The sequence below is a fragment of the Patagioenas fasciata genome, chromosome 7 (genome assembly GCF_037038585.1).
Source record: "Patagioenas fasciata isolate bPatFas1 chromosome 7, bPatFas1.hap1, whole genome shotgun sequence".
Taxonomy (NCBI): Eukaryota; Metazoa; Chordata; class Aves; order Columbiformes; family Columbidae; genus Patagioenas; species Patagioenas fasciata.
In genome coordinates, this window is record NC_092526.1 from 34,057,289 (window position 1) to 34,082,264 (window position 24,976).

The 24,976-nt window shown below is 45.4% G+C and overlaps 1 long non-coding RNA gene across 1 annotated transcript; it reads right to left on the reverse strand.

Moving 5' to 3' along the window:
• Nucleotides 1-1,429: 1,429 nt before the first annotated feature.
• Nucleotides 1,430-23,937, reverse strand: LOC139828370 (uncharacterized). Its single transcript, XR_011739887.1, has 4 exons — nucleotides 23,852-23,937; nucleotides 23,511-23,650; nucleotides 4,667-4,795; nucleotides 1,430-1,963 (listed from the first exon to the last, which is right to left on the reverse strand). It is a non-coding gene; the product is annotated as an uncharacterized lncRNA (long non-coding RNA).
• Nucleotides 23,938-24,976: the final 1,039 nt, after the last annotated feature.

The following is a 24,976-nucleotide window of genomic DNA, read 5'->3' on the forward strand; positions in this document are numbered from 1 at the left end:
TGGAGGATGACAGATGTGCCACAGACATGAGTGAAAGGTTGGAAACAGAGGAGAACACAATCAGCCAAGAAAGCAATAAGCCTGGGCCTCCAAGGCTGCCCAGCTTTTACGGTGAACATTGTACAAGCCACTACACTGTGGGTGAATCCTCCTGCTCCTGGGAGATGCTCTGCACCTCCTACAAACCACTGGGACCCTTCATTGCCTGCTGCCCTTCCTGAGTGGTTTGGCCAACTCAGACGTTGGTGGCCACGAGGCGCTCCCTTAACCTGGTTTGCTCCTCCCTGGTTTGCTTTTTCTCTGATTTTTTTGCTGAAGAGACAGTCTTTGCAATGGGATGCTTGTTTGCAAAGTTAAAAGGCAGCTCAGAGAGGACCAACCCCAACCTCAGACCTTGTCTGACTTTTGCAATCCCTTCCCAGACTCACCAGCAAAATGAGCGCTCGGCTGTCTGGATCTGCCCCTCACCAGCCCGGGCTCCGGTGGCACATGGTGGGCCCACGCTCGCCAGGCTGGGGCCGGACCCCGACCGTGGCCAGCACTGGGTTGGGCTGCAGCCGAGCATCGTCTGGCTGCCTCCCACGCAGATCCGGGATCCAGCGGTGAGCCGCATTAGCTCATCGCTGGGGGGCCGCCAGCCCGGCTAAGGAGGGAAGGGAAAGAGACAACAGGCAGCACGAGAAAACGGTGGACTAAAAAGAAAAAGGGAAGAAAAAAGAAGAGAAAAGGAAAAAGGGAAAAAATATGTCTAAAAAGAAAATTAAAAAAATAAAAGTTGATGATTAAAAAAAAAGACAAAAAAGATAAAAGAAAAGAGAGAAAAGGAAATAGGGAAAAATGATAGAAAAAAGAGAAAAAATAAAAGGAAAAAGAGAAAAGACAAAAAAGAAAATAGAAAAAAGAAAAAAGGAAAAAAGAAGAAAGAAGAAAGAAAAATACAAAATAAAAAGGAAAAATAAAAGAGAAAAAAGAACACAGAAAACAGAAAGAAGAAAACAGAAAGAAGAAAAAAAGAAAGATGAAAAGAGAAAGAAGAGAAAAGAGAAAAGAGAAAAGAGAAAAGAGAAAAGAGAAAAGAGGAAAGAGGAAAGAGGAAAGAGGAAAGAGAAAGAAAAAAGAAAATGGAAAAGGGAAAAGGAAAAAGAGAAAAGTAAGAGAGACAGGAAAACATAAAAAAGAGAAAAGAGGAAAAGGAAAGAAGACAAAAGAGACAAAAGAAAAAGAAAAGTGAAAAGTGGAAAGAGAAAAGAAAAAAGGAAAAAAAAAAGACCAAACCCAAAACAAATCAAAAAACGAAAGAGAAAAGATAAAAGGAAAAGAGACAAAAGAGAAAAAGAAGGGGAAAAAAAAAAAAGGAAAAAGGGAAAAATAAAAAGGAAAAATAAAAGAGACAAGAGGGAAAAAAGAAAATTAAAAGGAAAAGAGGAAAATATAAGAATAAAGAAAAAAAAAGAAAAAAAAAAGAGAAAAAAGGAAGAATTGAGGACAAGTCCACATGGGTCTACAGCAACGCACGGAGGTGACAAGAGGTGAGAGAGGGAGCAGGGGAGGGCACCGAGCCAAGGGAGCCCCTTTTGTGCTGAAAACAGCCTCCTCAACACCCCAGAAATGGGGGAAAAACTCAGATCAACTTCCAAGCCTTTTGAGCCCATAGGAAGTGCTGTGAGCCCTGTGTGTGTTTCAGATGTGTGAGCAGATGACTCCACCTGTCCGCCCAGGAGAGGAGCGAAGGGATGAGCACGAGGCTGGTGGCGGGGGCACAGTGACAGCACACACTCAGCCGACGCGGGATGCAAGTAGATAACCCGCTGTTTTTCGGAAAAGCAAGTGTTTTTAAGACCTTGCTTGGCCAGTCTCCTCTCTGAGTCGGTCAAGATGATTTGTGACCATGAATCTCTGCATGAGATTTGGAAGAGGTCCCTTGTTGACGTTACAGTTGCTGTCTCTTGCTCTAAGGGCCAGGCTGGTGGAAAAAAAAAAGAAGAATTTGGTCAACAACATCAAGAACTTTAATATTTGTGTGATTGCCGTCATCTCCTTTGGCTCCTGCATGACCAGGACTACCACGAGAAGACAGGATCCCACAGGACAGCCTACGGGGCAGTTCATCCCCTAGCTCTTCTCATCACAGCTGGTCCATCCAGTGAAAAATACCACTAGATTTTTTCCAGAAAAACTGCACAAATTCTGCAGAAATATGCTTCAGCCACAGGTGAACTCTATCGCCAAACTCCCACATACTCCTCATTGCATTTGTGTACAACATCTATTCCTCTGATCGTCTTGTATGATGGCCATGTTTTGTGGCCCCATTCATGACCTGAGAGAAGCAGCATGATTAATTTTGGTACATCGCCCATCACCTGTACCTTGGGTACTCCAGTACACCTCAGTGTATGACAAACCACTGATAAGCCTCTTAACCATCCTCTGGGAACTGTAAAAGCAGCTATAAGGCAGGATTTTATTTGTATCAGCCCTGTGGGAGCCAGCTCAGAGGACATCTGTGGGCTGGCTTGTCCTCAGTGCTGGGCAGAGCATGGCAGTAGAGGCGGGTTGTACCCCAGACCCAGAAAACTGTGCAAAAACGGTGAAGCCATCCCACCTGAGTAGCAATTTTCTGGAAATTATTTTATTAGCAAGGCAAAGCAAATGAGGAGGCTTTCCTCCTGACAGCAAGCACAGCCCAGATAATCTCTCGAAAATGTGCAAAAAGTGAGCGAGGTTTAAGCACATTTTAAGTTGTTACTCATTAGACTGGGAACCAGAGGCATGCCGTGGGAAGCCTGCGGATGCTTCTCTGTGCATCCCCCACGTGCATCCCAGCCTAAAATGGGGTGACCGGCTCACCCAGCCTCACCAGGACAGGGTTTTCCATCCTTCTGCAGTAGCGACCCTTCTCTTCGCAGCTTCTTCCCCACATCCGCGGGTCTGGCAGGGACACCCTGACCTCACCGCTTATCACCCTGGGCTGGAGGTGAAAATTTGGATTCACAGGCATATTGTCATCACTGCACCACTGCCTGAAGCCCCTCTGATGTGCCAGAGCCAGGACCAACAGGAGCCAAACTCTGCGCACGGTGACACCCACAAGAAGAGATGAGAGGGTGGGGACACGCATGGCAAGTTGGAAATCTGCTGGAAAAGGGCTGCAGGGAACATCTTGTGCTGATGCAGAATAAGATGTGATGAGCTCACACGTCAATTCCAGTCCTCAGTTTTACAGCACTAGTACACATTTCCTATCGAAAACATGAACCTAATCCTCCTAGTGATGAGCACCAAGTATCGCAACCACAGGAAGCATTACATACATTCCTGCACTCACCCCATGCTTTCAAGAGTTTAAAAAATACTTCTACCTTGAAATCAAGGACAAACCCTGACAAAGAGCAGGGAAATGCCTTTTCTCCTGGGTATTCCTGGTTAGTGTATAAAATCAGTACATTACTGTTTGCATAGGAGTGGAGATTAGATTGCAATTAAATTGCAGTGAGGGAGTTTTAGGTCAGGTATGAGCAGAGGCAGCAGCTTTGCTGCTGTGCACATGGTCCTGTTGGGCTCTGTGGATGCAGTGCTTCCCTCCTCAAGGCCATGCATGGTACTTATAGATATATAAGAGAAACCCAGGGCTCATCTTCCTCCTGAGTTGCATTCACAGACCAGGGCTCGGCCTTTTACCACTTTGCTGGAAATAAGGAGCGAGCCAAACCACACACTGGGGAGATGTCGAGGGCTGCACCAGCATCTCCTAAACCTCTTGCAGCCCAGAGCAGGACCCCTCAGGCTCCAGCTGCAGTGAAGGGCATGTGAGCTGGTCACAGTTTTGTGCTTCAAGGTCCAGCAGAACAAAACCAACCTGTGAGTCTAAAATATTTTGCGTATCTATTTGACAGTGAGCAGTGGGACAAGAGCAACCTCTCACACAGCCCGCAGAGCTGTGGTGTATGGGAATCTCCCTGTCCTTGGTGAAGAGCCCTTTCCCTGACGAACCAGCCACTATACAAAGCAATTAGCAGTACTTGGGCCGTCCTTTCCCGGCTGCTGTGAGACTTGGGCCCATCCCTTTGGTGACTTACTGGCCCCTGTGGGCTGTCTGTGCTGCGAGTCACCATGCCAGCTGCTGCACAACTTCGCTGATGGGGCCGACTGCCCTTTCTCGGCTCCCCTCAGATGCCTGTTTATTTTTGTGCTCAGATGTCCTGGAGTTGGGCGAGCTTTGAAAAATAATTGTTTTGCTGTTTAGGATTATATATCAGTGTTGAAAATCTGGAGAGCAAAACTCATCCAATTCTTACTGACACTATACTATATCCTAGACCAAGGGCAAATATATATATATAAAAAAAAATATATATATATATATATGTTATATATTTTTTTTTGGGGGGATGGGGGGGTGTCTCTAATTTTAACAACCTTGCTGGGAATCAGAGGGCAGAAATAGTTCAACAGTTCAAGTTCCAGTGAGTGCAGCAGCTTCAGGGACTGAGACTTGCCCATCCCCAGACACCTGTCCTGCTCTGGGGCCAGACACCCTGCAGGTTTCAGTTCCCATGCAGCCCTGTATGTGCAGAGAGCAAGTAGTAGGAGTGCCACCTGCTGACACTAGAGATTATGTAGCAGCTTCTATACATTAAACCCATCTTTGCGGAGGACACCTCACCTGTCTCCACTGTAGAGCCATCCACTGTGTCCAGCCAGTACCTGCCTTAAGGAAACATGGCTGGTGATGATGATGGTGGTCCTTCACCCTCCTGGCAGGAGAGGTCAGCTGCTCTGATTTCGGAGTCATCTGCAAGGCAAGTGGAGGAAGAGCTGTCAAATGTTTGTGGGTTTTTTTGGAGGGGAACCACCATGCTGTGAGGACCTCTTGCCAACACATCCAGTTGACGGTAGACCATTTTCAGGGCCATTTATTTGTAGCTGGTGGCTTCATAATTTTTTATACAGAGAGGTTGAGTTATTTACTCTCTGGAGAGGCTCAAGGGCTCACAAAGCAGTGCTGAACCCCATCAGCATCTCCTCACAGAGCAGGGAGATCAAAGCTTTGGTGGGGTGGGAGCAAGAGAGAGCAAAACTCATCCAATTCTTACTGACACTATGCTATATCCTAGACCAAGGGTAAATATAAATATATATATATATATGTATGTGTATATTGTTTAAAATGGAAAATACTTCATACTTTATGGCCACGTCTTGTAAGGCCAGGCACTGCCAGAGGCTCACTAAGCAAACCCTTATTGCAGCCTTACAGCTTTCACAAACTGACGTTTTGGAGGGAAAGTGCAGCAGCAAAGCCCCAGCTTGTTTTGATCCCAGACACAGTCTGATCCTTGTGCAGGGCTCTTGGCAGCTGGGGAAGCTCTCAGGTGTCCAAATGCTGGGGAAGGGATGAGTCCTTAGGAGGGAGGAAACCTCCTTGCAGGCCCAATGTGGCCAATGCAGCCCCAGACAGATTCAAACCCCCATAAGTCATAAGCAGCAAGACCCTCCCTGTCCAGCACACCAGGGACACCCAGGAGATGCACCGTGTACAGGGCAGCCCCAAGGTGCTTTGCTTTGAAAAGAGAAAAATACACTAGGTTAGACTCTGAGCGATTCAGATGCCTACCACTTATTTTATCCAGCAATCTTGTTTTCCTGGCTATGAGCTGCTTTCAGGAAGCTATTTGAAAAACAACATATGGTCTCTTTTTTTTTTTAAACTCACAGTGCATTTGTAACATCCCAGTCATTAAAAAAGCCGCTAAACAAGCTTTGAAACAGTTACACACTGGATGCCCACTGCAGTCCTACCAACGTGGCTAATCCTCAGGAAACAGCAAAAAAAAAGCCAATAACCCATCCAGCACTCTGAGCCCTTGGCTGTGCCATTTTCCAGAGATTCAGTGGTTGCTACTGGCTGATCCAAGGCAGAATTTCTAGTAATTTTCTCCAATTAGTATCTTTTTCCTTCACCTACACTATTTTCTGCAGAAAGCTTTACCGTACCATGCGGTTTCTCAAGTTTTACAGAGACAGCCAAGCACCTTCTTGAAACAGTGACCGACTGCCCAAGCTGGGCTTAAAGAAACTCAGCGCTTTCTAGTAATACCTAATTTAGCAATACCTTAATATGGGAAAAACTTGGAGCTTTACTTTAACTTTGCCCCCTCTGTTTTCCTGGGGACTTTGCCCTATGAAAAGACACAACAGAGCCCTTTGCTCATCCAAAATCCCTGTTCCACTTCCCAGCAGCACAGAGTTGACTGCTGGGCTGAAAACGTGTCCTCAAAACCCTCGTTATTTGGCTGCTTTCCCCGTCTTTTTTTTTTTTCAGAAGAAACATACAGGCGATATTTCGCAGCAAATAAAAGCCAAGCGTGAGAGCCCAACTTTCCTGGCAGCCGCTCGGGGCGTGAAGCTGGCAGGGAACCACACGCTGCTGGGCTGTGCTGGAAAAAACGTCCCTGTCCCACTTCTGAACTGATTCAAAGCTGAAAACCTTAATCCTCCCTCCCTTAGCCCTCTGGACAGGAGAAAACAAGTATTTTTTATGAAACCGCTTGAAAGTAAAAAAATCAATGAAAGCCTAAATACCCCAATTGCTTCTCACAAGGGCAGGAAAAAGCTCAAATCCCAAGGAGGAGGGTGCAATTTCAAGCTGGCAGCAAGGTTTCCAAGATCCTTCCCCACCACAGACACAGATAAGAAGCAGGTAGAGCCCAGCACTCAGCGTGCAGGGATGTATTAACAAGGCCAGGCTGACAGGTGGAGAAGTCAAAGATATTCCTGCATGCTTGCTTAATTTTTAAAACAGTTCAGGCTTGCACAGAACCACACCTTTTTGGAGGATTCGTCCCCTTGGTGCAGTTGGCAAATGCAATTGCTGAGAGCCTTTTGCAAGGGTGCATGGGGACAGATGGGCTTATTCATCCCTACAAGGTGCAAACTCAGCCACAGGCTGATTCTAATATCTCCCAAGGAGGGAGAAAAAGCAGAGAGCTGGCAGATGGGTGAAATGCAATATAGTGAACATGGTTGGGAAGCAGGGCGATCTGCAACACTGGGAGCAGCCAGGTTTTCTACAGCTTGCACCAGTGGTGAGGAGACATGAGTTCTTTGGGAAAAAAATCATCTGCAACAATGTGCTATGCTGGGGGACTGCAAGGGGACTTCAGAAGCTGGAAACAATCACCATAGGTCTAAATATCACCCTAAATACACACCACCCATACAAAAGAGCCTGTTTCATACTGCTGCAAAACTAGGTTTGCATTATTTGGATTTTGGGATAGACTTAAGCTTACTGAGCCTGGCTTTAATATTACTAAGTGTGTAACCGAGCACAACAGTCCTGCAAAGTTCTTTGAAATCCATTAAAAGCCTCAAAGGAGAAACCATGTGAGTGCTGCTCAGTTCCACGTTCATTGGGTGCCAACAAAGCCAGGGCTGACAAGTGGCACTGAAACACGTCAGGCTTTGACTCAAAAATCCCACCCGAAGTCTCTCTCCCTACTCTTCTTTCTAACATCCCCGCCAGAGGGGACAGTGATGTGGGACAGAATGCTCACCCACCGTTCAAGAAAAGCCCTCAACAACTGTTCCTCAGGAACACATCCCACATGTGTCAGTCAGCCAGGCTGATTATCAAGAAGCCAGCCCACTCTTTGCTGTATATTTTTGTTGCTGAAAGAAGTAGCTGTTCCCAATCCCGATCCAAACCTGGCAATGAGCCAGGGAACAAAGTTTGCAAAGGAAAAGATATAATTGTTTAATTCAGTTATTTAATATTCTGAAAATGAATGCAGGTTGCCAAATCAAACAGAATTAAAACACTGGCACAAATGGGAGGGAAAAAATGAGGTGAACTTTTGATTTATATCCTGGCTGAAAGCGTCTCCCTAGAGGTGCCTTTCATTTAAGGCTTTTAACAGTTTGTCTCACCAAGAGAAGACAATAACAACAGAGCTCACGTGTTGGGATTCCTGTGTTTGCCCTCCTACAAGGACAGGACACCACAACCTTCGCTTATGCCAGTGGTGGAGGATCAGTCTCTTGTGCTCAGGAGAGGGGACAAAAAGAGAAGGAATAGAGCAAAAAACAAGATTTCTAAGTCCAGATAGATCTAAGCACACAGTGTCTCCTCCACATGGCTCTGTACCTCCGCCTATACCCACACAGGTGGCCTCTGTGCTCTCAGCAGCAGAGGATGCTCTTCTCTCCTCATCTGTCATGAGCCTTTGGGAGAGGTGTAAAAACTCCATCATCCCGGTGCAGTCCTTGTTCTAAAACACTAATAACCTCATGTACTAACTGCTTTATAGCACCTTGTGGTTCAATTGCATTTTTTACTTCTTTTGGGATCAATGATTTTATTAAGTGGTTTATTTGCCTAGTACAAAATATACACACACACAAAAAAAACCCCCAACAACAACAACAAAACCCAATTCTTCCATTTATACATTTACTTTTTCCAGTCTTGCAAAATAACAGTTTCAGACAACTTGGGTGGGGACTATTTGCTGTTCAGGATTCGTGCAGCCCTGAGTGCACACAGGGATGTCCAGCCCCGTGTCTGGCAGGGCCACAGGACCAGCACAAATCCCACCCTCTGCCAACGAGGTGGAGGTGAGATGGTAGGGAGGACCAGGCAACAACAGATAGCTACATAACTCTTTCAAATGAATGACAGCCAGGTAGAAAACAGAAGGGGAAACCAAAGTGTAGCAGGAGAATGGTGAGAGGCACCATTTACCTCTCTCCAGAGCAAGAGCACGGCACTGCTGATGGTGCAGCGACCATCTAAGCAACACAAGAAACCTTCCCCCAGGTCAGCCTCCACAGTCTCAGGGATTGGTAGCAGACAGTAAGCTGTACAGTGAGGCAGGGCATGAGCCAGGATTTGATATGGATTTTCTGGGTCCCTATGTAGGACCAGCTTGCTGGACTAAGATGTGGGGAGGTGACGCCTGGCCCCCCACCAGCCTGTTTTACCTTTTCTTTCACCAAAACTGGGGAGGTTTCTGCAGCCTTTGCTGTTGCCTGAGCTGAGCTCAGCTGGAGTCAAGTCTCTGGAAGAAGCAGACGTGTGACCTGGTTTAACGCGAAAGCCTCAGGACAGTGTTTTTACAAGCCTTCCATTGGTTTGTAGTAAAACATGAAGAAAAGGCAGAGAAGACTGACAGCAGGTCCTGTGCCAGTGCCAAGGACAGTTAGCATGCACCACATGTTCCTCCAGCCATCTCCAAAAAGACTTTGCAAGAATTATAGGGAACTCAGTCCTAGGAAGGCCATTAGGGTGTTATGTGTGAGGACACACTTATCTTAGTGCCTTGACATTGCCCATCATCCCTCTCAGGGCACAGGAAAGAGAACAGCTTGGCTCCTCTCAGGGTAACCTAACTCGCATGTGTGCATCACCAGGGAGACAAGATGGCAGGATGTTTTTATATATTTTTTAAAAATGTTGCAGCCGAGCTAAGTCAATCACGAGGCTGCAAGAATCAACTTAGACTGCAGGTTTTGGGACCAGGACTCTGTCTTTGTCCTCCAGGTGGGTTTTGCATTGGCTTTGGGGTGCTCCAGTACAGACCAAACAGCAACTCCCCAGTTGCCTCTTGGGACAGAAAAGGAAACCACACACAGTGAATGAAATTATACCCAAGGCCAAAACCAGCCTCATTAACAGAAACACAAAGAAGAAAACAGCTTCACTGACAGCTTTGAGAGAAGCCTTTGCTAATTATGGTAGGGCAGAGCGACTACTGCCAGCGCCTTCAGCAGGCACCGCAGTTTCTGAAAAGGGCGTATATAAGTGTTGCATTTTAAAAAAGATATACACAGTGTCTTGGTCAGCTATTTCTAGAGTCATCAAGTAATGCAGAAATGACGTATCTACTTTGTTATCTCCCTGATTTCACTATCAGTATCAGCCTTTTTCTTAATTTTCAGGTTGCTGCTGAAGTCTCGCAAGCCTGCACTGTGCTGGACACCAGCTGGGAGCTCCTGGACTCACAGCTTCTGTTGGATCAAGCTCACAGAGTTTGTTGACCAAGTGGTTCTGACATAACCCTCAGCTGACCTGGCCAGCTTAGGAATAACAGAAATTTCCCTGAGCTCACGTGGCCTCATTGTGCTAGTCCTTAAACAACTACCCATCTGCATCTCTCTCCAGCGATACACCATCCAGGGCTGCTGGAGCAGGACATTTGCCTTTTGCTCTTGCTGCTACTTCTGACCAGTACTGGGTGGTTTTTGGCCAGCTGACGAGAAATAACCTTCGCCTGAATTTTGCCTGAGATTGCTCATTTTCATCTGCAGCCTGACGAGCAAAAAGCTCTCCTATTTTAGATGTGATTCTTCAGCGTTTTCTTCAGCCCCTGAACCTCTCACACGATTGCGCTGGCACAGAAGCCAGAAAAGTTTAGTCATGGCTTATGTTCCTCGTGTGCCAAGGAGGACAGAAATGAAAAACAACCACATTCGAAGCCTGTTGACGGACTGAATCCCAGCTAGAGAGGTACAGCAAAAAGGGGAATAACCCCCTAGGTAAGGTGTCCAGGCAAGCAAGCATTAGCCACATGGCCACCTTCATACTTAAAGGAAAGGAACCTCCAGTTCCAAAACAGCCTTAAACTTTCGGGCCAATAAGCAAAGAGGAAAAAGATGCAAGGTGAGGATTTTGAAAAGAAGTTCATGTTATCAAGTATTTCCCAAGCACATTGGAGCTGAGGCAGATGCTCCCTCCCTACAGCAGCCGATGCTGAAGACCTCATCTCCCTCTGCTCTTGCCCCTCAGCCTTCCCACCACCCTTGGGAAACTGCGCTTCCATCTCGGGTTGCAGTCCTTTCAAAAAAACAAGTCAAATGGTAGGAAAATCCTGATGTTTCCTTAAAAGTTAGTATTTCTGAAGAAAAGTTTGTGACATCTTTATATCACTTATTCCCGTGGAGTTTAGGGGTTTCATACTGAAGTTTACCAGTGAATCTTTCTCCAGGAGGACTGGAAACTCCCTATGAGCTGGGATTTCAGTGTAGACCCCAGATCTGTGGGCTGTATATTAAAATTGGGCAGCTCCACAATCCTAGTCACTGATACAGTTTTCACTCTCATTTTTCCTATTTCTGAAAGAAAAGAAAGAAAAAAACAAATCAAAAGAAAACCTCATTAAATGCTTCCCTTGTTGTTTGAGTTTTTGCTTTGGTTTGGTTTTTTTCTAGTTTGGCTGCTGGCACCATCTGAACCACTCTCTGTTGCAGTTAGTGCTCAGGAGGGTGCTGGAGTGAAGTCTGCCATGGAGCAAAGGCAGCTGAAATTCAGCCCTCCCAACACTAAACCTCCCTTCTCCACCCTCCATCTCCATATGCAGCTTGGCTGGGTCATTGTGCTGGAAGACACATCCGCAAATGTCCATTGCATGAATTTTTCTGCTGAAGAACCACCCAACTTTATATAATATGTGTATATATCTATATCTAGAGACACATAACATGTTAATCCACAAACTAACTGCAGTAATCAGGGTCAGATGTGAATGAATGGTTCTGCTGATTTTTTTTTCTGGAACAAAAGTCCCTGAAAACAGCCACATGCTCCCTGTTGATACCAACGTCCCTGGTTCTGCTGCTTGTCTGCCACCCCTTCTAGTAGCAGTCTGACATGGATTAGACCTGCATGTCTTCTGATTTGCTTATATTTTGCTCACACATTCAGGACAGGAGTAAATGAGGACTGTGCATGTGAACGATGAAGGTCAGTGACTTGCCAACTAACTCTGGTTTAGTTGAACAGCCATGCCTAACACCCCAGCAGGAACATCTGCATAGAGGCATGATATGAGACAGAACGGGATGTGTGGTGTTGGCTTTACTGGTGCCAGATTTAGTTCCAAAACTAAGCTATGGACTGGTTGCAGTTTCCATTGATGTAGAAAAATGGATTTCTGCATACCTGCTTTGAAGGTCTTGAAGATCTCCACTAGGCCATGCGGAAGGTCAGGCTACAGGAGATGTAAGAGGTGGGTGATACAAAGAAGTCCACCTCAGGGCTAAAAGCTGGAGTGACAAATAAAGATACCACACTGAGCTAGACGGCAGGAGCAAACAGTTAAACTCCATGATGCATCACAAAAGAAACAAGTTTTGCCAAAGGGCTCCAGGAAGCCAAGACAACAGGTCCACAGATACCGTCAAGGAGCTTCTGGGAAGAAAATGTGTGGGAGGAAAGCTTCTGGAGAGATGAGGGTCTGAGCAAAGTCTTAACAAGAGAATGAATGTGGAGAGAAGTTAACGACACAGTAACAGCTTGCATTGGTCAAATGGTTGAATTATGGGGAACTTCATGAGAAAGGACAAGCAATTCAGTTCCCTAGTCCTTACATGGATAAAAATACTCAGATATATTGGAAGCAATATCAGAACAAATGTCATCCACAGACAAGGCAGCAACTACACAATTGACAGATAGCTGTGGGCAAGATACTCTGCCAGCTTCAAGGATATCTGGTAGGAAATAGCGTCCAGAGCTATTGCTAAACAAATAGTCTATCTGGCTAAATATCTTATTTGTATGACACAATCCTGCTGCAGCCAGCTAAGGAAAAAAAACAAAATACAAAAACTGTGACCAGCACCTTGGGCTTCAGGTAGGTCAGGTTGCCCAAAGCCTCAAGGCAGGGCTAAAAATGGTGAGAGTACTTAAAACTAAATGAAAGATGACCAGCAATCTTGGGATCCCAAGCAGAGAGAGGACCTAGCGGCTCCGGAGGCAGCTCTGAGCTGCTGCCCTGGCCTTGACAGAACATCCCCAGGGTGAGCTGTCCCCTGGTGTTATTTGAGTGTCCTCCACTGTCACCCACCAGCCACTTTTCCACCTTGCATGGATGGGCCCTTGACTGCTCTCTGCCACTGAAGAAGAGTTTTCTGCCACTAAACTGTGCAAATAAACTCCCACTACAGAATTTTCCAAGTTGCCGTTTTAATTTGTTGTGCTAACAACATGCCTGAAACAGTTGTTAAGCCCTGGGGAGTATCGGAGCAACGTGAGCAGTGACAAACCAACCAACAGAGGCTGGATCCCAGAGTAGCTTCTTTTCAAGCAAGATACACTATTTAGGTTAAAGTCAATTTATTGGCAGTTACAGTTAAATTAAGGGGATTTTATAGGGTGCAGTGTCCCCCATGACTTGTCAGATCTATGGCAAAGAGTGCTATTCTCCTTCCCCTGAGCACCATGAGGGCTGGTGGTGGTGAGGGATGTGCTGCAGTCAGTACGCACCACTTGCTGATCTTGTCCCCAGAGTAGTCTGCCAGGAACAACATATGGGGATATTTCCATTTTAGGAAGTGAGCTGTTATTTCACTTCTTCTGGCCAACGTTGATTTATGCAATTTGACACAGATGAGGGATGAAGTTCTTGCACAACACTACTGTCCACAGGACTTCCAATTTTCAGTAGATCTCCTCGTTCTCTTTGCACTCAGTGATGGTTGCTTAGAGTGCTTACAAAGAGAAAGGCAGATGCAAGGACTGATTTTGGAACAATCTTCTTAACAGTTAGAGTGAAAAATTATTGTAAAGACATGAAATACTGCTGTGAATCATTTACTAGCCAGTAAGTGACACGGCTTTGATCTGAGCAGCATCACGTAATGCCAAAGACGTAATCACAGTGTACAGAGAAATGGTCCTTCAACAGGGACACACAAAAAGACCCCACCCATCCCACTGAAGGCTGAGGGACAGTAAACAACACAAGGGCAGGGGTATGTTAGAATGGCAGCTGCAGCAGCTCCAAACTCAAAGATATATGAACCAGGTAAACCATGTGCATAACCAGTCCAGGTCAGCCCAGCTTACCGCATCTTCACTTCATCAAGGAAGTAACCAGGTGATTTTTGTCCGATATTCAGCTTATTGCACTTCTGCTTTGCTTTGAGATACTTCTGCAGCAACACTGGACAGAACTTGCCACCTTGCAGAGCCCCCATCCAGCTCTCAAGACCAAGGGTGCTGTGGCACACAGCCCCACTCTGCTCTGCTGCATGGTCACAACTCCACAGAGTTTCATCAGAGACATGAGGAAAGGGGACTGTGACAAGGGTTTCTGCTTGCAGATGTGACTCACCAGAACTTGGCTTTGTGCTAACATCTGGGGCCAGCTAACATTAGACCAATAAACCAATGCCATGAGGCAACATACCTGGTAGAGGCTTCCTACCACACCAGGGCTGCCCCAATGCCATCAGCGCTTGGCCACCCATCAACATGGGCGTCCAGAGGAAGCACCTCTGTAGACAGCAATAGCAACAGGACATTTGATGGCCATGAGACCATCAGAGAAATGCTGCTCTTCTTCCCCTCAACAGGGAAGGGAAGATTGTTGCATCCCCAGAAATGGTCCAGCAGAGGATGTGGCTTCTGGGCCACTGGGACCATGAAGCATCTGAAGGCTTGTCTATCACTTCACGCACTGACAGGCAGGTAACCATAATGAGCTTCAGAGAGCTCGTGCTCAGTCCCAGATCTATAAGGAAGGAAAAATAAGGGGCTGTAATGTTAAAGATCAGGGCTGTTTTGAGATACGACATACACACTTGGCCCAGAACACAGTCAATACAGCCGCTTTGATTTCTCCTTGAATGCATTAATGTGCAGAGCGGAAATATCTGCCGTTCAGCTGGGACAACATACAGCACAGCTGCGGACCCTAGAGGAATCTGAGGCTTTCTGGACTTCTTTGAACACTTCCTTCTTTCTTTTTTTCCCCTCTCTTTTCTTTTTTTTTTTCCCTAAAAAGTGTTTCTTTTCCCAAGGAGAGAGATTAAGTTTATGATGTAATAACTGTGGTGAGGGCTTTACTTTCAGTAAATAGGGATGAGCAGTCACAGAAATATGAAAAGTTATGGGAAAAAGTATATTTGTTAAAATCAGTCTCCTCTCACTCAGCATTGTGGAGAATTGACCTTTGAATCCAAACTCTGCCTTCAGATAAAACACAACATTAACCAAAATTTGCAAGCCTCGTTCACACACACCCAGATAATTTTGCCTGGCTTAAAAACAGAAGTTTTAGATGTTTGACTCTATTCTTGTACAGCATTAAAGCAGAAACGAACTGTTCAGCAGCTAGGTTGGCTACTAGTGACCAACAGAGGCACCATGGAAATGGGGCCACTTTCTCCTGCCTTGACAGTGAGGAGACCGATCAGAGGTAAACATATTTGCACTTCTGAGACTTCTCATAGATATAACTGAGATTTTTTGCAGTGTAACTGAAGACTTCTAAGTTTAGAGTTTCACAAACCAGGGGAGCCTCTACCTGTGCTTCCCTCAGAGTGGAACTACAGGTGTCCAGTGTTCTCTGGTTGCTCTCTCCCCACACATCCCCCTCCAGAAGTGGCTGTTTTCTTTCCATCCACACCCACTAAGATCAGGAGCCTAAAAAGGTCCTGGGCAAGCTCCTAATGCTCTCTAGTTCTCTGTGCATTGTGCTATGCTGTATGTGCTACGCTCAGTGTATCAAATGAGTGTTTAGAAATACCATCTACTCACTTGTTAAGCAACAGCACCAACCTCCTTTGAAAAGAGAAATCAATATAGCATCCAGTAAGGATCCTAGAAGTTAGAAGCCCAGTCCAAGCTAGGCATGCAGGACTCCATAGCAGATTGAGACAGAGATAAGCAGCCACTTGGGGTGAGTCAGTCTGTCCAGAGATAGGTGGGAGGGATGCATATTTGAGTCAGCCAGCTTGCTGTTCCCTTGGGAAGGTAAACCCCACTTGGCAATCTTTTACATTTTATCCCAGCAATGCAGTAATTTCTAAATGACTTTTGCCCTTTTTTCCAACATGCTCAGTGTCTTTGGGAGCCTTCTGGAAGAAGAAGCCTCTATCCACATAGTCCATGAGTCATTTGGAGGAAAGGGAAGCCCCTTGGAGCTGGGGATGTAACTGGTTCACAGGGCTGTTCTTAAGTCCAGAAGAGCCGTAGGTGTCTACAGACACAGAAATCCACACAGGGGCTGGGGGAAGGCTGGGAACAGTGACCAGTGATGTTTCGAGCCAAACCAGGGCAAGATTTTTGCTCTGTGAGTCTGACTACCATGTTCATTAGCTGGGGGAGAAACGAAACAAGACTGTGACCAAGATGACAGCCATGGAAATGACAGCAAAAGGCACAAAGCGAAAGGAGGGAAAAGAGAGAGTGCCCACAGAGTATATCCCACATTCTGTCTTCACAAGTGTTCATTGCACACTGAACAAGCTGGGGCGAGCTCAGGTTTTCCCATATACTCCTTTTCATCCCTGAAGAATAGCATAGGCTTCTCTTAACTCAATCTTCCTTGGCAGAAATTATAAGTTCAGGTTACGTGGAAATAGTGGGATTGAGGTTTCATGGCACACAGAGGCTTGCACACAATATGTATTTTGCAAGGCTGACAGCCCACAGTTGACACAGTGCCCATGCCAAGGTATTTCAATTAGATATAAGACTTTGAGACAATGCCCAATTCAGCGCGGCGTGCTTTTTCCACAAAAGTTCTCCTGTTTCTGGGTAACCTTGCTGAAGGCCTGAAAAACCTGCAAGTGGTCCCTGTAAGGTCATTTCTGGACACTGGGAGTAGGCAGGAAGCGGCAGGGGAGCAACGAGTGTTACAGGAGTGCTCTGAGTTTGTGGTTGCATGAAAAACATCTTTGCCAAGAAATGAGTACACTTCTCCATCACCGCTGGCAGTCCCCATACTGACAAGCAGTTCAAGGCTATTGAATGAAAGAGGTAAAGAGACAAACCACAAAGCTGGGTGGGCCATGAGAAATGAAATTTTCAGCCACAGTCATCTTCCTTACAGCTGGTTTCTCATCCTGATGAAAACAGTGGTGTAATAGCATCACTAAACAGCTTCCCACAATGTGTTGCATGAAGACAGAAGGTGATGGATCATTGGTGTTGGGTACAGATGGCTTCCCTTGTGTGCAGCTCTCCATCAGCTAGGGCAGACATGCGTCTTGGTGGCACCTATCCGAAACTCTGAAAGATACAGCTGGTGAAAACCTTGCAGAAGATGGGAAGCCAGCCCTACCCACTACCAAATATACATAACAGACATCCCAAATGCAGGCACCAGCTCCTCCAGATAAGAACTTCTGCTGTATCTTGCATGCTGGCATTATTACAGATATTTGGAGAGTGGAAAGTCAGCTAAAAGCACAGGGCTATGTGCAAAAGAAAGTGATACCACGGATTTCTCTCCAGGAGGAAAAAACCCAAACAAACAAAAACAAAACCAAAACAAAATAAAACCCACCAAAACCAAACAAAAAACCCAAACAAAACAACAATACCAAAACGCACCACCACCACTACCACAACAACAAAACAGAAAAAAAGCTCAAAAAGCCCAACACACCAGCAGATTTTAGAAATAGAGGTTCCTTAGGTAAACATAGCCCTGGCCAGCTGCCATACCATGTAAACTCTTCCTCAGATTAAATACCTTGGACTCCATTCAGAAGTGATGTATGAACCTAAGAAATAACAAAAAAGGTCTAGGACTTACATACTGATTGGCATTCATCTCCATGTGAAGCCACATGTGCCACAGAAGATAAATGCATACTCTCTCAGAAGGCTGCCAGGTGAAACTGGACAGATTTCAGGAAGAATCAATTTTTACCAGCTGAAGTTCTTTTAAATTCACTGAATTTTCTTGCTGCCCAAATGAGAGAGCTTGTATTACCACAAGAACTCTCCAATGTAAGTTTTTATTACGTGATAAATAAAAACAATGACAATTCATCTTATGTTACAAGTGATTCTACTACTGGCATGTTAAAAAGCTGTCACAAGCCTAGAGGACACCAAAGGTTTAAATATACTCATTTTGGGTTTATTTATTTTGATGGAAAAGTATATTAAAACAATAGGAATTGTCCCAGGATACATTTGGGAGCACTGAAAAGATGTACATAAGTGTCTTTTTTGCAATCTACTAGCGTGAAGTGGTTCTTCCCAGTTCAAAGAGCAACCTCCAAAGTTAAAACCAGTGTTTTTGTCGGGATAAACTCCTCTTGGCTTTGAATAGGAGCTCCAAAGAGACTGAAAGGTCTATTTACTTATGTCACTTGACCTCTTGTTTCTCCTGAGCTTTATTAACAGTATCCTGCTTCAATGGATTTGCTTTGAAGAGCACATAAAAAATGTTGTAGTGTAGGAGTTAGAACTATATTTGGTTGCAGGACCTTGTAATAGGATACTTTTTTTTCCTAGAAAGCTCACAGAATGCTAAAAACATACATGAAGAATGGAGCTGGCCTGGTCCAAAGATTTGGTAGGTGAGATTTGAATGAAGCAGACCCCTGGCAAGCTGCATGCTATCACGCTATCTTAACAGACTGTTTATTCTAAGCCTGGGTAACTGCAATATGATTAAAGACTGGACTGAATTTCTCATCTTGTAAACAAAATTAAAGGCAAACCCTTTCCTAAGATCTTTTACTTTAGCATTTGCTTTCCATGTAGTATCCAGCACTTCTGAACAGCGGCAAGACATCACAACTTAAAAATGTCAGCCTGAAATGTCCCCAGACTCCAGTATTTCCATGGGAATCTGGAATTTAAACTGAGAAAGCCTGAGGCAGATTTCCTTGAATAAAGAAATAGCTGTTTAAAAGGCGATTAGAACACTTTGAAATCTGTAAACCCAAACAAACCATGCTGCAGGGTAGTCTGTCTCCAGTCACCCTATGTGTAAATCTGTCCTAAAGCACTAACAGTGCTGTGCATCTACTAACAGTGCCCTCAGATTCCTCACGTGGGGCCACAGGCCCATATCCAGAGCAGGAAGGAGTTACAGTCTCCACCTCAAGACAAACTCCACTGCACCAGATTTCTACTTCAGCACGAGACAAATATTGCAACCCTTACCTTTGTGTTGCAATATGACAGGCCAGTCCTCATAATTTCATCCATTTTCACCCACATGGAGTTAAAAAGTTTGCTGGCAGTGGAGTCAGGTTGTCCTTCGGATGAAGTGGATCAGAGGCCACACAAATGGTACAAAGATGGACTTATCCACCTGAGCAGGACCATCAAACTGCAATAATCTGTTCAGGCACTTTCTTACTCCCAAATCTGGCTTTTATAGTAAGTTTGGAATAATTCTGGTAAGCCACTAATTCTGAACAAATCCACTCTTGGGATAACCTTCAGCAAAAGAATTTTGGATGGGATGAAGCTGTTGAGAATACAAATTTATGCAGGATCATATAGATTTATGGTTGGACTCAATGATCCTGAGGGTCTTTTCCAGCTGAAATGATTCTATGACTGTTTTCCTGTGATGCTAGAAGGAAGATACCACACATTTTAAGAGATGGAGGAAAACTTCTGTTTCCTCAAGGAAAAAGAAAATTTTTAAACAGGAATGAGTGGCTGCTCCTGAAACAGCTTTACAAGGTCTCTCACTAGAGAAGGTTGGGATCTGGAGAAACCATCAGCAAGACAGAGGAGGAAACACAGGTAGCACCTGCTGGAGCTGCTGGGAGTCCTGTTGCTGCATAGAAGTCCAGGGACTTCAGGGTTTCATCTCCCTCTGACTCCCTGCACAACTTTTGGAAAGTAATTCTTCTCTCCATTCCCAAGCTCCCCAGATGTAAAACAGGAGGATTAATAACATCTCTCTTGGCTGTTTTATGAAATTACTCTAGTCAGGGACTCTTTGTACAGTGTCCAGCCTCAGGGTCAGTTAAAGCCCTTGTGTGCTGTTGTAACAGGTATGTTTAATAACTGATGCAAAAGCAGTAATGCTAAATTACTGCATTATCTTATTGCCAAACCACATGGATTAAGAAATAGGTTTAACAAAGGGACTCCTGCACAAGTGAAATGGATGCATCCTGATCTCTGACAAAAATAAAATAAAATAAAAATCACACTCAGGTGGGTTGGCAGGTGTAATTTTTGTTCTCTGAAAAGTCTCAAAGTTTTTGTATAAACTCCTAGATGGAATAAGGCAAATTAAATAAAAAATGTATTGTGGAAATTAATCAGTGAGTTTCTTAAAACAAAACAAAACAGAAAAAATCAGTATAGTTTGCTTTAGCAATGCTGATTTTTTTTCCAATAACATAAAACTTCTCCTTTTCAATGATGGAGAAATAGTTTGTTGCAATAACACTAAAAAAAATAGAACAGACTATTAATATACTATAAAAATAGCATGGCATATAGCATACTGAAGTAATATTCTAACAAACGGATCTCCATCAAAGAAGTAAAGTAGTAAATAAAAATGAAATGTCTTGATAGTGTCAAAACAAAAAACCGAACTGTGAAAGCATAGGAGACCTGCACCAGCCTAGGAAAACTAAGCTCCCTTTCTTGGCTGCAAATGAAACATCCAAACATTTTTATCACAAGCCATTTCACCTCCCACTTGAGTCAGACTCCTGATAACTGCTTCAGGAGAACAGCCTCATCCTGCCTGTCCCAGAGAGGTCAATGGCTTCCTTGAGACAGATGTTGATGGCCAGTTGGAAGACTGCGTGAGCATAGCACGTCACAGCCCTGCTCCAGCACGCCAGGCTGCCTCGTGAGCAGGGGATGGTTTGTACCCGATTTTAGACAGCATTTAGTGGCCTTGCCCTGTACAAGGGCTTCGTTAAGGCTTCAGGGGTGATTAAGTCTGTGGGACCTCACATGCTCCTGGTAGGGCCCTGTTTCCCAGCTGGAGACGAGCTCTTCCTAACATCTGAAACATTCCTCAAAGGGACAGTGTGAGCATCCCAAAGCAGAGTCATTCCACTGGCTTTGGATTGGATTTGCAGAAAGCAACTGAAATCCAAGGCAAACCCTTGAGCATTTCATGGAAAGATTCCTGCTGGCTTCAGTAAGCTTTCATTTGGTTTTTTGGGCTACGGCCCAAAACACCAAGGTCTCCAGATAGGAGATGGGTTTGAGGTGAGGGACAAGATAACACCTCTGAGATCCTTGGTTGCAGGTGGGGACAGTCTTGGCCCCTACCTGAAGAAGGAGCTGGAAGGCACCCCTGCATGTGGCACGAAAAAGGAGGTAAGGTAGACAACTATGTTGTTTTTGCCTTTGTCATGCAAATACAGATCATCTCCCCAAGTGCTCAACAGCTTGAAACAGCTGTGCAGCTTCCTAAGGCAAAACTGCTGGAACCCACTCCACGGTCATATTTCATACAGTACTACACCCTGGCCTGTTTCCCTGCATATGTATGTATATTATTTGTTTGCCCTACACATTGTACACTGCAGAAGTATTTTCTATTTCCTGGCAATCCTGGAAATAATTAATGACCTCAGAGCATAACAGATGGTCTTGCCTTGATTGTAAAAAATAAAAAGCAAAATTTGCAACACCTGTTCACAGCTCTACAGCCAGCTCTGCTAGTGAGAGCCCAGCGGTCCAGAGGGACCCAGTGGCTCAGCATATGCACAGCCTGTCCCCAAGCATGCTGTGGGCTGAGACACAACCTTCAGGGATCTCCCTCTCTGAGCAGAGACTGCCCCATGGGTTTTTTTTTTGCAAATTCACCTGGCTAATTTGTGCTGTGCAGCGATTCTATTTAGGCTTATATTGAAGAAGTTGCTGTGTTCACCTCCAGCTCGGGCAATGGGTTTGCGTGAAGTTCAGGGTTGCTGAACACTTTGGCCAGTACAACACATGCTGTGCTTTAACATGTGGACAATTTAAAATCAAATCCTGTCTTCTTGAACCTGGTGCAACTGCTATGACAGGAAAGCTTAAGGGCAAGACCTGGGTGATCCTAAGCAGAGAGAGAACATGTGCTTATTCTCTCTCATTAAAAGGGATATCATAGTAGCATCTACAGCCAGGACCAGGCACGCCAGGAGATGTACACAAGCATAAGAAGGAACAGCCTCTGCCATGAAGAGCTCATAACCCAAACAGCCAAAGACAAAAGTACTATCCTATTTAATTGCCAGAGAATGGAGGCAGAGAGGGCTTTAAAAGGCAGTCTTAGGGTCACGTGGAAAAAGATCTGGCAAAGCAATGATCTGAATCACTGTCCTGAAAGAAACCCAGCGCTCCATCCCAGCCCTTCATGCTATCTCTCTGCCTGACCCCCAGCACAACTCCCGCACCGGATCTGTCCTGCTAGGGGTGCCAGCAACACTGGGGAAACATTTTCCTGCTGGAGAAGAAAATAAAGGGTGGGGTGTGATGAGACTGACTATGAGGGAATTGGGGATTATTATTATCATTGTGAGGTTGCAGACTTTTTATTGGTCTCTCTCCATTTTCAGTTCTGCAGATGGAGGGGAAACTACAGCTATCACTGCTGAAAGTTTTCCCTGGCATTTTGTTGCCCTGACTCTGACCCCTCTTAGAAGTGGAGTTGGGAAGAGAGAGGATCCAGCAGCTGCGAGCAGCACAGCCGTGCGGCTGCCTTAGCTGCAGCCTGACAGCAGTCAGAGGCGAAGTGCCTCTTTCTCTGTACAACTGAGAAAGGACGTGGCTACACAAGGATGCAGGTACACTCAGTCCTAACTTCTGGAGAAGATGAGTTCATTGTTTCACCTCAGTAAAACCCTTCTCAAAGAGCCAGCTCCATTTGAGAAGGCACCTAAAAGCAGCTAGAGGAGCCTGGCCTTCACCACCCGTATTCCTTTCAGGATTTCATACTTACAACAGCCCCTTTATTTCTCTTTTTTTTTTATAAGCAGTAAATTTCTTGGGGGTAACAGACCATTCCTTTGACCTTGCTCATGTAACACTGGGGGTGGTGAGTGTTATCACTTTGCAAATAACTCAAGGAATTTCACAACAGAGCCAATGTCTGCTCCCCCAAACACAGTCCTGCAGGACAGCAACGCCTACCAGAGTTGCTGGTTGTTAGGATTGCTGTAACATTTTAAGGCCTCACCACAGAGCTCTTTTACCTCAGGGATGTCACATGTATTCAATCATCTCCTAGTAGCCACCCCCAGTTCTCCCAACAGCTGCACACAGAGGAGAATACCCAAAGCCATGAGTCAAACAGCAATAACAGTTCAAAGATCCCAAAGTCTAATTTTCTCTGTCATTCGGGGCTTCTTCCCAAGTCTGCTGACTGCCTGGGACTCTTCCCACTGACCTAAAAGGTCAGGGATTGGGCAAATGCAACTCGTCAGGGACTGCGTCCCCACTGAAAGGCAAGGTGAACATCCTGGGGCAGTGTGGACTGGCTTGGCTCCTTTGAAAATGTTCATTTTTAGATTAGTTCCTCTCACACTGCTCCTTATGCCTCTTGCTCTCACCTGGTCTGTGAACGGGGTCTGTTACCAACATACCAAAACTGCTTGCTTGTACAGGGTGCAGACTTGCACCCGTTTCTCTGCCAGGGGCATGAGCCCACCCTTCCTATTGCACACATCTGAGGTGGCAGGATGGGAGCTTGCTCAGGCATGGCCACCCTGCAATCTGCTGCTGCTGACATGCTCCTCATCACCATCAAGCACAGCAGCGTTGGCTCAACCTGCTCACTCACCTCCTGTGCCCCAGGGAGCAGCCTCAGCCTCTGGTGCAGGGCTTCCAGCAGGCAGCCATTCCGTCCCAGCAGCCTCTCCAGCTCCTAGGGTCACCTCTGCTTCTGTAAAACCAGCTCCTTTCTTCAAGACTGAGGATTTCCTAAAAGGGAGGAGCAGAAGAGCAAAGAGGTGATAATTCTGTTAATTCTCAGTTAACTCCCTCCTGCCTGCAGGCAGGGCTGAGCTTTCATCTACTTTCCCCAGCCTTTGCAGAGCAGATCCTGGCAGTCCCTGCCCTGTGCTGGGATCTCTGCTCACTTCGTGCCACAGGGTTAATTCCTGCTCTCCCCCTCCTCCCCACCTTTTGGGCCACACTGCACAACCTAGTTCTCCATCATGGTATTAAACTGTTCGTGGAGTTTGGGTTAAAAAGAACAGAGAAGGAGCTTTGTGGTGTTTTTTTGTTTTCCAGTAGGAGAAGACATCTCACAGCCTTTCACTGCTGATGGTTATTGTAGCGCAGTCCACTAGGAAAGCCGAGCGAGGGCAGAAGAGCAGAAAAGATAGAAGCAAGAAGCTGGATCCAAGTGGCGGGTCCTGCAGAGCAGGGGGATCTCACTCAGGGAGGTCAGCTCTCGATTAGAGAGGAGCCTGCCTTTGGCAATGATATTAAAGACCGTCCTCAGGAGAGGTGATTTCAGTTCCTGGCTCTGACACGCGCCTCCTGCCTGACTTGGCCTACTCACTTAATCTTTCCCTCTTTCTCCAATGGCAGCAATGTTTCTTTTACTCTGTCTTGTCTATATATACCACAAGTTTTTTGGAGGAAGGGTAGGGCTAGGCATTTGCTTTCTGGGCTTTGCTGATCCATGGCTGTGATTTCCCAGATCTGCTGGGTATGATCCTAATGTCTGCCTTGCTGGCAAACCATAAATGCCCTTTCAGCCAAAGAGGATCCTGGCTCCACTTAATTTTTTTTAAAACCAATTAGTTATAACAGACATGTCTCAGCTATTAGCACATCATTAATCAACATATCACAAATACAGCAGCTTTTTTTCTATTTCGGGCCCTTCTCCAAGAGACTATTCTAATTGTTGATGACTACTTTGCCGATATTATTGTGATGTGCTTTCTCGCTATGTGTTTATGGATACAGTTTTCTCCCACTCACATCATGGAAAATCTTATTTTGTCAAAAAAAAGAAAATAAATTTTTATTTATCTTTATCAGGGAAGGTTTTTTTTCGGGTCCAGGATAAGTTTCCTAGTTAGACGTAAGGAGCACAGCAGTGCTAACCTGGGAAGCAGCAGACTGAATTTTGCTTTATGTGTCTGATGAGACAAAGCAGCACTTTAAAGGCAGCTTTCCAGACCCCATGAAATGCTGGGATTTATTAGGGTATTCGCTCTTATAAGCGCCATTCTCTGCCCCCATTCTCATTTGGGAGAAAGTCAAAACTTCTTCAGGAATATTTATGAGAAG